This window comes from Schistocerca cancellata, chromosome 7 (assembly GCF_023864275.1).
Source record: "Schistocerca cancellata isolate TAMUIC-IGC-003103 chromosome 7, iqSchCanc2.1, whole genome shotgun sequence".
NCBI lineage: Eukaryota > Metazoa > Arthropoda > Insecta > Orthoptera > Acrididae > Schistocerca > Schistocerca cancellata.
In genome coordinates, this window is record NC_064632.1 from 427,631,096 (window position 1) to 427,643,999 (window position 12,904).

General features: G+C 42.3%; 1 non-coding gene across 1 annotated transcript; it reads right to left on the reverse strand.

The window, feature by feature from the left end:
• Positions 1–12,486: 12,486 nt before the first annotated feature.
• Positions 12,487–12,561, reverse strand: Trnat-ugu (transfer RNA threonine (anticodon UGU)). The gene has a single exon. It is a non-coding gene; the product is annotated as a tRNA-Thr (tRNA).
• Positions 12,562–12,904: the final 343 nt, after the last annotated feature.

The following is a 12,904-nucleotide window of genomic DNA, read 5'->3' on the forward strand; positions in this document are numbered from 1 at the left end:
AAATTCCATATACATTTTAAAATACCTTTCCACTGCCTCCAATAAGAGCAGTCAGCCCATTACATATTGACCAAAAACCTAATTTACTTCACTGCTTGCCTCAGCACTATCAGTCCATATTACACATTCTGCCCATTATTGGTTTGGCAGTTTTTGCATGTAGACATTTAGGCACAAAAACACAATTTAGATGAAGAACACTAAGGAACACCTTTTTAAGTTGACACAGAGCCCCATCCTCTAGGTTTGGCAGTTTGTGACCACTTAATATCTCCTTGCCTCCACAATGCCAAGCCCTTTGGCTACTGCTCACATAGCATATTTGGTAGTCCTCAACTTCAGGACCACGCATTTTTATTCTTTTGTCTTGTTTTGCTGCCCAACAAGATATTTTTGAGCAGTTTATTGTCATCATATTTAATTTTTTCATCATTATGTCACATCTTTGGTACAAATTGCATTAATGGTATAAAGCTTGAAACCTGTAACTGTGAAACAATAATTAGACACTGATAATAATAAAGTTTTCTTTACAACATGACAAAATCAGGTAATATACAAATCATTAATTAAGACATTTTTAAATGACATTTTTGGTATAATGACAATGTTAAGTAGTTATTTAGGGTCCCAGGTTTGTGGTTTTTCTCCCCTCTTTCTTACTCAGTAATATTTCTTTTATAGTCACTATTTAGTTTACTTATTGTTACACACATTTAGGTTATCACCTATATCAAGAACAGGACAATAATTTTACAACCTACTGCAAGTGCTTTCTGCCAACCCTTTGTGGCACTAGACTCATACATATCACATCTACTATACACATATTAGTCAGGTTTATCTCCTCAGTTTTGATCACTGACAGTTTTTCAACATCATATTTACAAGTGCTTAGCAAGCATGAGTATACAACTTTCCACAACTGCAATTCACGACTTTTGCTGTAGTCAGACACAATGTTGACAAATTTCCTTTTAAAATTTACTACAGTCAGCACTATGATCATTAACTAAGAGAACATTATAAGCCTCAGTTTTAAGAACTTTTAATTTTTAAAAGAAACAGCAAATTGTCTTTATTACCACAGACTCTACTTTCAAGTAAATGATTAAATAGGTGACTTTGAAACCTCCCCCCCCCCCCAAAAAAAACCAACCTTAAATTGGACTGTTTCCATCACTGGGAGGCTTTCACAACACTACATTTACTACCTCCCACAATTTCACTAAATCAACAGTAAATCTGAATACTCCCTTCTTACCAAAGGTCAATCAACAATATTTAATTAACTATTTGGCTTTAAGGCTTTCATTTTTTCCACAAACTAGGACACTTGGCAATCATAGTTCAAATGGGGAGGAACCCGAAAGGTGTTGTGATAGGGAAAAATCAAATTCAATTATAAGTTACCTTATATTTGAGCACACTAACACATCCAATAAGCTGATTCTTCACTGTACATTATTATACTATTCCGTTACAGTGATTGCATAATGTGGTGGCAACTGCATGTTGGTAGGTGGATTTTCAGGCAGAATTGCTGGACTCTGTCCCTTCTTGGTGGCGATGATAGTTACCAATTCCAGAATAGTTTTTCATGAGCAGTGCACAGTTTGGTAGCTCGTGCCCGACTGACTCTTGTTCCACCTTTTCCACCTAGGCCAACCACAATTTACGTGCGCTACACAGTTCCGTTCCCGAGGGGAACCACTACACCTTTAACTTACAAACTAACTAAGAACCATAAGTGAAGGTCAGCAGTTTACATAACAGCAAACAAACATTTTAAATAAAACAGAACATTGGCACATATTAGTATTTCTACAAAAAATTATTCATCCAAATTCCACATGTATACAGTAAGTTTTGTCTCCCTCCAATTGAGACAAAGAATTTAAAAAATGATTCAATTGGCTCTGCGCACGATGAGACTTAAGATCTATGCTCATCAGTCCCCTAGAACTGAACTACTTAAACCTAACTAACCTAATGACATCACACAATACCCAGTCATCACGAGGCAGAGAAAATCCCTGACCCCACCGGGAATCGAACCCGGGAACCCGGGCGCGGGAAGCGAGAACGCTACCGCACGACCACGCGCTGCGGACAAATTATATCATATGGAACCAGTACTCTCATGGTGCAGAGTACGCCACAAACCATCTTTCGGATTCATTTAGCTGTGACTTCCTCAACGCTAATGTGAAATCATCGTTTCATCTGTATGAAGTGGTCTGTAGCTGGAAAAAGTTTTTCCGACTACGACGTGGTCCCGAATGCCGCCAAACAATAGGACCAAAGAGGCAGCGAAGGGCTTTTGCATCAAGACGCTCATTCGTTAGTTCACAACGTACGTTGAGAACGAAGGCAAATTTGTCGAAAACTAATGTTAGATGTACATCTCTGAACCTGCAACTTTTTTATATAAATTTTAGTGTTCTTGGTTTCTAAATGGTTGAATACTCTTAATATTGGACATGCTTCGCAAAATAGTTTCTCTTTTTATCAGTTTCTCTTTTTATTTCATACGTAACACATTAGTTTGATGGCTGATCTGTACGGGTATGGGGCTGCATATTGTAAGCAGTGACTCAAATACAGGCGAGGAGAACAACTCCGGAACAGTGTGATTCGTGGAATGCAACAGGTCGTGGGCTGAGATCTGACAAACAAGTCACATGGCACGTATCGAGTGATTACCCAGTGTCGAATGGCTTTTAAATAACGTAGCGTGTTTGACAAAAATCCAATTTACATCGTTGGCGGTTAGACGACTGCGGTCTATATTCAACAGACCAATTGTGCCACTTAGGCACACACGCAATGTAAATTAGGGAATCAAATGTTTCACTGCTTTCCTTTATCGGACTGAGCTTTTTTCAGCAAATGGTTCACGCTTTCCAGAAAATGGCCATTGTGGTGGTGTTTACAAGAGATTTGCGTGCGATAAAGCTTTCTGACAATACTAACGGAAAATAAAAAGCCAGCAGTGTTTTCCCTTAAACGTATGATCAAATTCTCGTGAGTGCTAACTGAAATGATGTTGCCAGCAGTAAATGTTCGCTGACGTTTAGGCAGACTCGTACTAAGTACTCAATGCATATAATGACGTTTAAAAAGCTTCCTGTTACTAAATACGTATTCAGGTACTCAGTAAACTTTCGTGTAAAAAATTTCGTTTTTGTTTTTCAATTTTAAATTTCATTAGAACTGTGCTCTCAATCGAACCGAAGTATAGCTATCGCTTTAAAAGATTTTATCGATCTCACATGTCTGCTAATACATATTTCCGATTCAAAATTATCAAGGAAAGTGTTCTCCGCTTTCTTGTTATCAGGTCAAAATGATTTCCGATGTACGTGTGAACTAAGTGACAGAGCAATGTGACAAACCTCAACGGACCACCCACTTACGTAAATAAAGATTTTAGCTTTCGGCTGCTTTTAATGCTAAACCTCACAGCAGCAGGAACTGTAAATAATTGGGTACCCCGGCTTCTAACCGTTAATTTCTAATACCTAGCGTCCGTTCAAAGGATCGGCGAGGTACTGGAATACCGACACTTGGCAATCATAGTTCAAATGGGGAGGAACCCGAAAGGTGTTGTGATAGGGAAAAATCAAATTCAGTTATAAGTTACCTTATATTTGAGCACACTAACACATCCAATAAGCTGATTCTTCACTGTACATTATTATACTATTCCGTTACAGTGATTGCATAATGTGGTGGCAACTGCATGTTGGTAGGTGGATTTTCAGGCAGAATTGCTGGACTCTGTCCCTTCTTGGTGGCGATGATAGTTACCAATTCCAGAATAGTTTTTCATGAGCAGTGCACAGTTTGGTAGCTCGTGCCCGACTGACTCTTGTTCCACCTTTTCCACCTAGGCCAACCACAATTTACGTGCGCTACACAGTTCCGTTCCCGAGGGGAACCACTACACCTTTAACTTACAAACTAACTAAGAACCATAAGTGAAGGTCAGCAGTTTACATAACAGCAAACAAACATTTTAAATAAAACAGAACATTGGCACATATTAGTATTTCTACAAAAAATTATTCATCCAAATTCCACATGTATACAGTAAGTTTTGTCTCCCTCCAATTGAGACAAAGAATTTAAAAAATGATTCAATTGGCTCTGCGCACGATGAGACTTAAGATCTATGCTCATCAGTCCCCTAGAACTGAACTACTTAAACCTAACTAACCTAATGACATCACACAATACCCAGTCATCACGAGGCAGAGAAAATCCCTGACCCCACCGGGAATCGAACCCGGGAACCCTTGCGCGGAATCGAGAACGCTACCGCACGACCACGAGCTGCGGACAAAGAATTTAAATGACAGATGTACTATACTGCGTAGAATGAAACCATGACATCAAAGTTTTAACAAAGAAAGGAGTATACAATTTAGTGTTATCTATTCAAACACATTTACAGAATGTCAACGATGTAATATTTAATAAAACAAAAGCAAAATAAATCAGTAGAGTATTAGAGTTATGGTGTTACAAGTGGTAACACCGGTTCCCGCCAGATCACAGAAGTTAAACGCTGTCGGGATGGGCTAGAACTTGCATGGGTGACCATCGGGTCTGCCGAGCGCTGTTGGCAAGTGGGATGCGCTCAGCCCTTGTGAGGCAAACTGAGGAGCTACTTGACTGAGAAGCAGCGGCTCCGGTCACGAAAACTGACATACGGCCGCGAGAGCGTATATCCGCATCCAGTGACACCTGTGGGCTCAGGATGACACAGCGGCCGGTCGGTACCGTTGGGCGTCCCCAAGCATTTTCGGACGGACTTTCATTAGTCGTCATTTGAAGACGATTGTTGAAACTTTATACCGCCTTTTAGTGTGAATGTATCTCAGTATAAACGTAAGCATTGGGCAAGACAACAAACTACACTCCTGGAAATGGAAAAAAGAACATATTGACACCGGTGTGTCAGACCCACCATACTTGCTCCGGACACTGCGAGAGGGCTGTACAAGCAATGATCACACGCACGGCACAGCGGACACACCAGGAACCGCGGTGTTGGCCGTCGAATGGCGCTAGCTGCGCAGCATTTGTGCACCGCCGCCGTCAGTGTCAGCCAGTTTGCCGTGGCATACGGAGCTCCATCGCAGTCTTTAACACTGGTAGCATGCCGCGACAGCGTGGACGTGAACCGTATGTGCAGTTGACGGACTTTGAGCGAGGGCGTATAGTGGGCATGCGGGAGGCCGGGTGGACGTACCGCCGAATTGCTCAACACGTGGGGCGTGAGGTCTCCACAGTACATCGATGTTGTCGCCAGTGGTCGGCGGAAGGTGCACGTGCCCGTCGACCTGGGACCGGACCGCAGCGACGCACGGATGCACGCCAAGACCGTAGGATCCTACGCAGTGCCGTAGGGGACCGCACCGCCACTTCCCAGCAAATTAGGGACACTGTTGCTCCTGGGGTATCGGCGAGGACCATTCGCAACCGTCTCCATGAAGCTGGGCTACGGTCCCGCACACCGTTAGGACGTCTTCCGCTCACGCCCCAACATCGTGCAGTCCGCCTCCAGTGGTGTCGCGACAGGCGTGAATGGAGGGACGAATGGAGACGTGTCGTCTTCAGCGATGAGAGTCGCTTCTGCCTTGGTGCCAATGATGGTCGTATGCGTGTTTGGCGCCGTGCAGGTGAGCGCCACAATCAGGACTGCATACGACCGAGGCACACAGGGCCAACACCCGGCATCATGGTGTGGGGAGCGATCTCCTACACTGGCCGTACACCACTGGTGATCGTCGAGGGGACACTGAATAGTGCACGGTACATCCAAACCGTCATCGAACCCATCGTTCTACCATTCCTAGACCGGCAAGGGAACTTGCTGTTCCAACAGGACAATGCACGTCCGCATGTATCCCGTGCCACCCAACGTGCTCTAGAAGGTGTAAGTCAACTACCCTGGCCAGCAAGATCTCCGGATCTGTCCCCCATTGAGCATGTTTGGGACTGGATGAAACGTCGTCTCACGCGGTCTGCACGTCCAGCACGAACGCTGGTCCAACTGAGGCGCCAGGTGGAAATGGCATGGCAAGCCGTTCCACAGGACTACATCCAGCATCTCTACGATCGTCTCCATGGGAGAATAGCAGCCTGCATTGCTGCGAAATGTGGATATACACTGTACTAGTGCCGACATTGTGCATGCTCTGTTGCCTGTGTCTATGTGCCTGTGGTTCTGTCAGTGTAATCATGTGATGTATCTGACCCCAGGAATGTGTCAATAAAGTTTCCCCTTCCTGGGACAATGAATTCACGGTGCTCTTATTTCAATTTCCAGGAGTGTAGTTTCCAAGAATGTCTTTTGCATTAACATATTTCTAATAAAGAAAAATGGCACTTTGCAATCAACGCTATCCGTTACGACGCCAATTACTTTTATTAATTACGCTTCTATGGTATATAGTTCAGCTAAAGAAATTGGCTATTGTTGCCAAAACTAAATATTTTCAATGGAACATGTTTAACATATAGATCTCGATGTGTAGTTATTATAAGCGTAAGAGGGTATTCCTCCCACCACCGTTAACCATGGACCTTGCCGTTGGTGGAGCGGCCAGCGTACCTCACCGATACGGATAATCATATCGTAGGTCCAACTACAATGGTGAGATATATGTATAGAGGCCAGACAGACGTGTGGTTCCTGGAAAAAGGATCAGCAGCCTTTTTCGGTAGTTGCTAGGGCGATAGTCAGGATGTCTCACTGAACTGGCCATGTAATATCAACCGAAACGGCCTTGCTGTGCCGGAACTGCTCTACCGTGTGAGTGTAAAGGAGGATATAAGATAAACATCCACTAAAGAAAAAAAGGGGTAATAGAATGTAGTCTAATTAAATCAAGTGATGCTCAGGGAATTAGATTAGGATACAAGACACTAAAAGCAGTACATAAGTTTTGCTATTTGGGCAGCAAAGTAACTGATGGTGGGCGAAGTAAAGAGGTTATTAATAGTAGACTAGGAATGACAAGGGAAGCGTTACTGAAGAAGAGAATTTTTTTTAACGTCGAATATAGCGTTAAATCTTTTCTACAAATATTTGTATGTAATTTGGCCATGGGTGGAAGTGAAACATGGATGATAAATATTTCAGACAAGAGGAGAACAGAAGTTTTTGAATTGGGGTTCTACAGATGAATCAGGTGGTAGGTCAGGTAACTATTGAAGAGGTAATGAAGGGAACTGTGGAGAAATGAAATATATGTCACAACCAGACTAGAAGAAGGAATCGGTTGATAGGACACATTCTAGACATCAAGGGATCACCAGTTTAGTATTGGAGGGAGGAGTGCATATACGTATATGTATGGTGACGGTGGGGGGGGGGGGGGAATCGTTGATGGAGACAGAGAGATGAATATAGTAAGCGGATTCAGAAGGACGGCAGTTTCAGTAGTTTTTCGGAGATGGAGAAGCTTGCATAGGGTAGATTAGCGTGGAGTGGTGCATTAAACCAGTCTTCGGGCTGAAGACCACAACAGACACACGAAAGGGCGATCAAAAGTTTCCATTTGAGGGCTTTGCTGCACCGTGTGTGCAACGTAGCGCGACGGTGATACTGGTATACCACCATCAAGATGTTGGCAATGGATTAGTGTGGCATTCGTGTGTTTCCGACGTGCTTGTGGTAAACGTGGAGGCGTTAACTATGTAGGTCTTATTAACACGTGTGTCGAAACAATACCTACATGCTGTTATTCTTTCTTGTCAGCTCAAAAACCAAAACCGGTAGACATCATTCGGAGAATGAAGAATATGTATGGGGCAGCACACCCTACGAAAACCACGTTTGTAGAATGGTTCGCTAAGTTACGTGCTGGTTGCGATTCGCGTCAAGACACTGGTCGATCCGCGAAGCCAGGCTAGCAAAGGATCTCGACATCAGCTTTGATAGCATGCTACACATTATCTCGCAAGAGTTAGGTAACCGCAAAGTTTGCAGCCGGTGGATACTCCGAGCGTTGAAAGCCGAACACAAAGTAAACCGGATGCCTGTTTGTCTGTAGCACCTGATGCGTTTTGATGTGGAACGCAACACGTTCTTTGAGCGCATAGTTGCAGGCTACGAAAGCTGGTGACACCACTAAGAACCAGACTCGAAATTATCGACGATGCAGTGGTATCATCCATTGTCCTCTCTTCGTCCTCTTGTTCCAAGAATTTCCAAGCCAACTATCTGCTACATATGTGATGCTTAGCCTGTTCGTTGATTGCCAAGCCCTTTGCTTATTGATTTCAAGGAGCCTGGTGTCTCCATCACTGGGGAACGGAGAAATTACGGCATTCATTTAAGGTCAAACGTCTGGGAAAGATGCGACAAGAGGTGCTACTGCTTCATGGTAACACACGTCTTCATATCACAGATTTCATAACGCAAAAGTTATGCGAACTGAAGTCGGTGGATGTGAGGTTACGGACTTCTACATGCAGCAGAACGCGGTGTTCTACCAAATGGGTAACTTCAACCTGTATCGGTGGGATGACTGCCTCAGTGCTCACTGTGAATTTTGATTTCTTCTCATTGTCATACAAAATCTGGACTGTATGGCCTTCGAACGGAAAAATTTTGATCACCCCTTATACCGTTTATCTCAGATATAATCGTACCTGGAGAATGGATAGTATTTAGAGAAGAGCTTATGACGAGCACATCAACAAAAGTAAAAAATGGCTAGTGGAATGCAGTCGAAGTAAATCAGATGATGCTTACACAATTAGATTAGGAAATTCTTCGCTAAAAGTAGTCCATGTGGTTTGCTATTTGAGCAATGAAAGAATTCATGATGGTCTAAAGGAAGATACAGTATAAAACGCAGACTGACAATAGGAATAAAAACGTTTCGGAAAGACAGATATCTCTTAACATGAAATACGAAGTTAGATGTTAGGATGCCTTTTCGGAAAGTGAAGTTGTGCTTCATACGGAAGGAAAAGACGAGAACAGAAGCTGTAGAAATTGTGTGCTACGAATATCAGATGGATAGGTCGAATAAATCATGAAGAGATTTTCAATTAAAAGAAGATATCGATTGATAGGACATACGAGAGAGATCAAGGCACTGTCAGTTTCGTAACGGAAATGTGGGGGTACTAAAAATGCATGGTGGCACCAACGCTTGAATGCAGTAAGCAGGTTAAGATGGAATTAGTTTACAGTAGCTATGTTGAGAGCAATCAGCCACAACAGAGTATAATATCATGGAGAGTTGCAGCAAACCAGTACCAGTACTAATTTAGAGTGTCAAAGACTAATATTTCTTTCCGGAGAGTGGTTGTTTAATCGGTCACCAAAAGTAATAAAATGTTTTTCACTGCAATCTATTTCTACATCACAACGAATCATCATCAGATTCGTAGGACTGATATAATTACACAAGCGCCACGATGTAGTGAGTGCATGTTACAAAGTGTAACAAACTAAGTCATTAATTTCGAAACTCGACCTTTAGAAAATTAAAGCGTAGATTTCGCGGTTTTGGTCCCACCTATATTTACGCACTGAATAACCTGTTTCAGATTTTCAGCCACATCAGACTTTTGTTTGGAAAAAAATTAAAAATGGCTCTAAACACAGGATGCTTCGTCGTAAATTAGTTTACTACGCAGTCTCTTTGAAGACTCTTTATAAGATGTATTTATGGCTATCTAGCGGAAAACGGTTGTCTGCTAGTTAAATTATGAGGTACTCAAGATATTTATTTCTACAGCTCATTTTGATATCAAGCATTTTCAGAAATTACGTATCAGAAGGCCACACGTTACAAACATCGGACTATGATAAGCGTCGTCGTTGGTCTACTGAAACAAATTAAAATAAAGAAAATGTCATATGCGACTTGTGGCTCCTTTACAGTCCTAAGTTCTAACGGTAGCTGATCTCCTGCAGACAAGTGACTCCGCTGGCTGATGTTGATTGTTACGCATCATTGTTATTACTGTAGTCCGATTCATGAGCAATGATTGTTCACGAAAACAGAAGCAAAGCTTTTGCTGGAACCTCACTGGATTTCCGTTTCACGTGGCACTGCAGCCAAGCTGTCTCGAGAACTGTCAAGTACGATAATAAGGGTACTTTTTTGTGCTGAGCGTTACGCGCACATCGACTTAGCGATAATACGGGACAACAGCTTTATCGGCGCATTTTGCTTGGACAACACTGGCCGATCAGATGGTACAATTAGTCTGCAGTGACGTGGCCAGCTGCAGTTCACACGTAAACAGAGACGAGTAGAGGAGCAATACAGCTTCGAATGTTACTCAATTTTTAAGCAGAATGAAGTAATATCCTGCAAATCTCCCACAACACGCTCCTTAGCCGACTAGACGAAAACAGCCACACTTTATCGTTTTTAGCTAACCTAGTATTGTAATTAAACACAAGAATGATGAAACTTCCAGACTTATCCACTGGGTAATTTTTCTGCATAATCTGTGTGTAACGCGAGGGAGCATTTCACCGTATAGTTAAATGTTGAAGCCATTAAAGGTATTACATACAGTCAGTCCGCAGGTAATCTGTTAGCACCTTCCTTATCCGAATCCGAGAAATACATTTCAGTTCTGGAAGTGTCACCTGCTAAGTTGATAACGAGCCTACCAACAATAGAATCCACGAAGCCATCCAGGCGCAGCATTTACAAATACACAAAAGCAAGACAACGAATGGACACATCGTGAAAGAAGAGAAAACATTCGCCAGTATCCCATACCTGGGCCCCATATCAAAAAAAAATCGCCAACCTTTTCACAGAAACAAACGTAACAGTTCCATTGTCAACCAGTAATAAGTTAGGAAATCTACTCATCCATAACGTAAAATCAAATACACAAACATACAACAACAGCGGAGTGTAGAAAATATCATGCCCCAGTTGTCCTGCCTACTATGTAGGGAAAACAGGAAGAAACTTCAAGACCCGTTTTCAAGATAGTGTAAATGCTTTCAGGCTCATGATTCTCGAAAAATCAGTCATTGCACGACATATGCTGGAAACGAAACATGTCATCAACCGTCTAGAACACAGTTTGGTAATACTACATAACGAATCCAACAGTAAGACCCTAAGTCTGTTAGATCAATTGGAGATATATCTCCACAAAATAAAAAAAAAACAGAATCTGTGTTAAATGAACAAACAGATTTCGCAAGCCGTAGCTATTTCATTAATTTTAAAGACCTAATCTAAAGTTATTTCTTGCATACGTGAATTGTTTAATAGTTATATCTTTAGCACTACGAATAAATTCGTCTTTGTCAACACCATGCACAAAAACATCTGTGAAGTGTTTGTGCAAATGAATGAAGTGACATGTGCTACAACGACAGAGAGAAGAATGTTTGCCGGTGCTAAAACGTTAAAAATGCTTGCCTTTGATTATGTGATAAGTTTACACTGTTCATTTTCCACTATTTTAGACATATTTTCCGCGTTCGACTTACGAAATTCATAACCTAACATTAAACCTTTAATATGCATTTCACTTCATTCAAGAGAAGAAATAAAATATGTATTAAGACAAATTACACCTGACAATGAACACACCGGGTCAGAAATGCATAGTGTAGTTAACAAAACACGAAAAAGTTGTGACTCAATGCGTTGTTTAATTCATACCTCCAATGTTTTCAATACAGTCACATTTTAAGCTGCAAAATATGGATAAAATTAAATTTTCTCTTCTACTTTTATGCCGAGCCGTTCTATATCCAGCCAGGGTTCGACAGTGACATGTGAAACAGCTGCGCGCGTTAGTTCCAGTAAAACTGGTAGCTTAACAGTCTTGTTACTTCTCGGGCCAAATCCCGGAGTTTGGCTCCAGATTGGTTCTGTCGAATACGTATTGTAATGGTACAGTAGCAAACGTAAAAATGCAGCATTTGTATGAGCGCTCGATGCTGTGAAAATGATTGTTTTTCACGTGTGGTGTGCGTACTGTAAGACCTTCAGTACACACACTATCAGATTATTTGACTTGTCGCTCTAACGAAGTAGGCGAGTGTCAGCAATGTCTCGTGGTCTTATCGTGGCGTATTTATCTTCTGCCCTTAGGTCTGACGGTAGAAATGCCACTGGCACGCTTAGAGTGGCAGATTGACGGTGACCAACTTTAAACAGATTAATTTTCACACAAATTTATTAAAATAATAACAAGCATAAAAATTACTTAACTTGGTTCTGGATGCTATTTACAATTGACAATCTGAAGTTCCTTTGTTATTGGTACGTTAATCTTATTCTCACATATATCTCTGATACTTGACAAAAGTGTCTATACATTATATATGACGGTAGTATCTGTTCCCGAAAGAACAGTTACCGTGGATGACCATGCAGCTTTGGTAAAAATGAAATGATAATTAAATGGACACCCTAGCTGAAAACAGGCGTTGATGTACTTCATTGGGCACATGTTGAAAATGTGTGCCCCGACCGGGACTCGAACCCGGGATCTTCTGCTTACATGGCAGACGCTCTATCCATCTGAGCCACCGCGGGCACAGAGGGTACTGCGTCTGCAGGGACTTATCCCGTGCACGCTCCCCGTGAGATCCACATTCCCAACATGTCCACACCACTACATTCCCGGTCGGGGCACACATTTTCAACATGACCCCAATGAAGTACATCAACACCTGTTTGCAGCTAGGGTGTCCATTTAATTATCATTTCTTTTCTAGCAAAGCTGCAGGGTCATCCTGTGGTGTCACCACCAGACACACCACTTGCTAGGTGGTAGCTTTAAATCGGCCGCGGTCCATTAGTACATGTCGGACCCGCGTGTCGCCACTGTCAGTAATTGCAGACCGAGCGCCACCACACGGCAGGTCTAGAGAGACGTA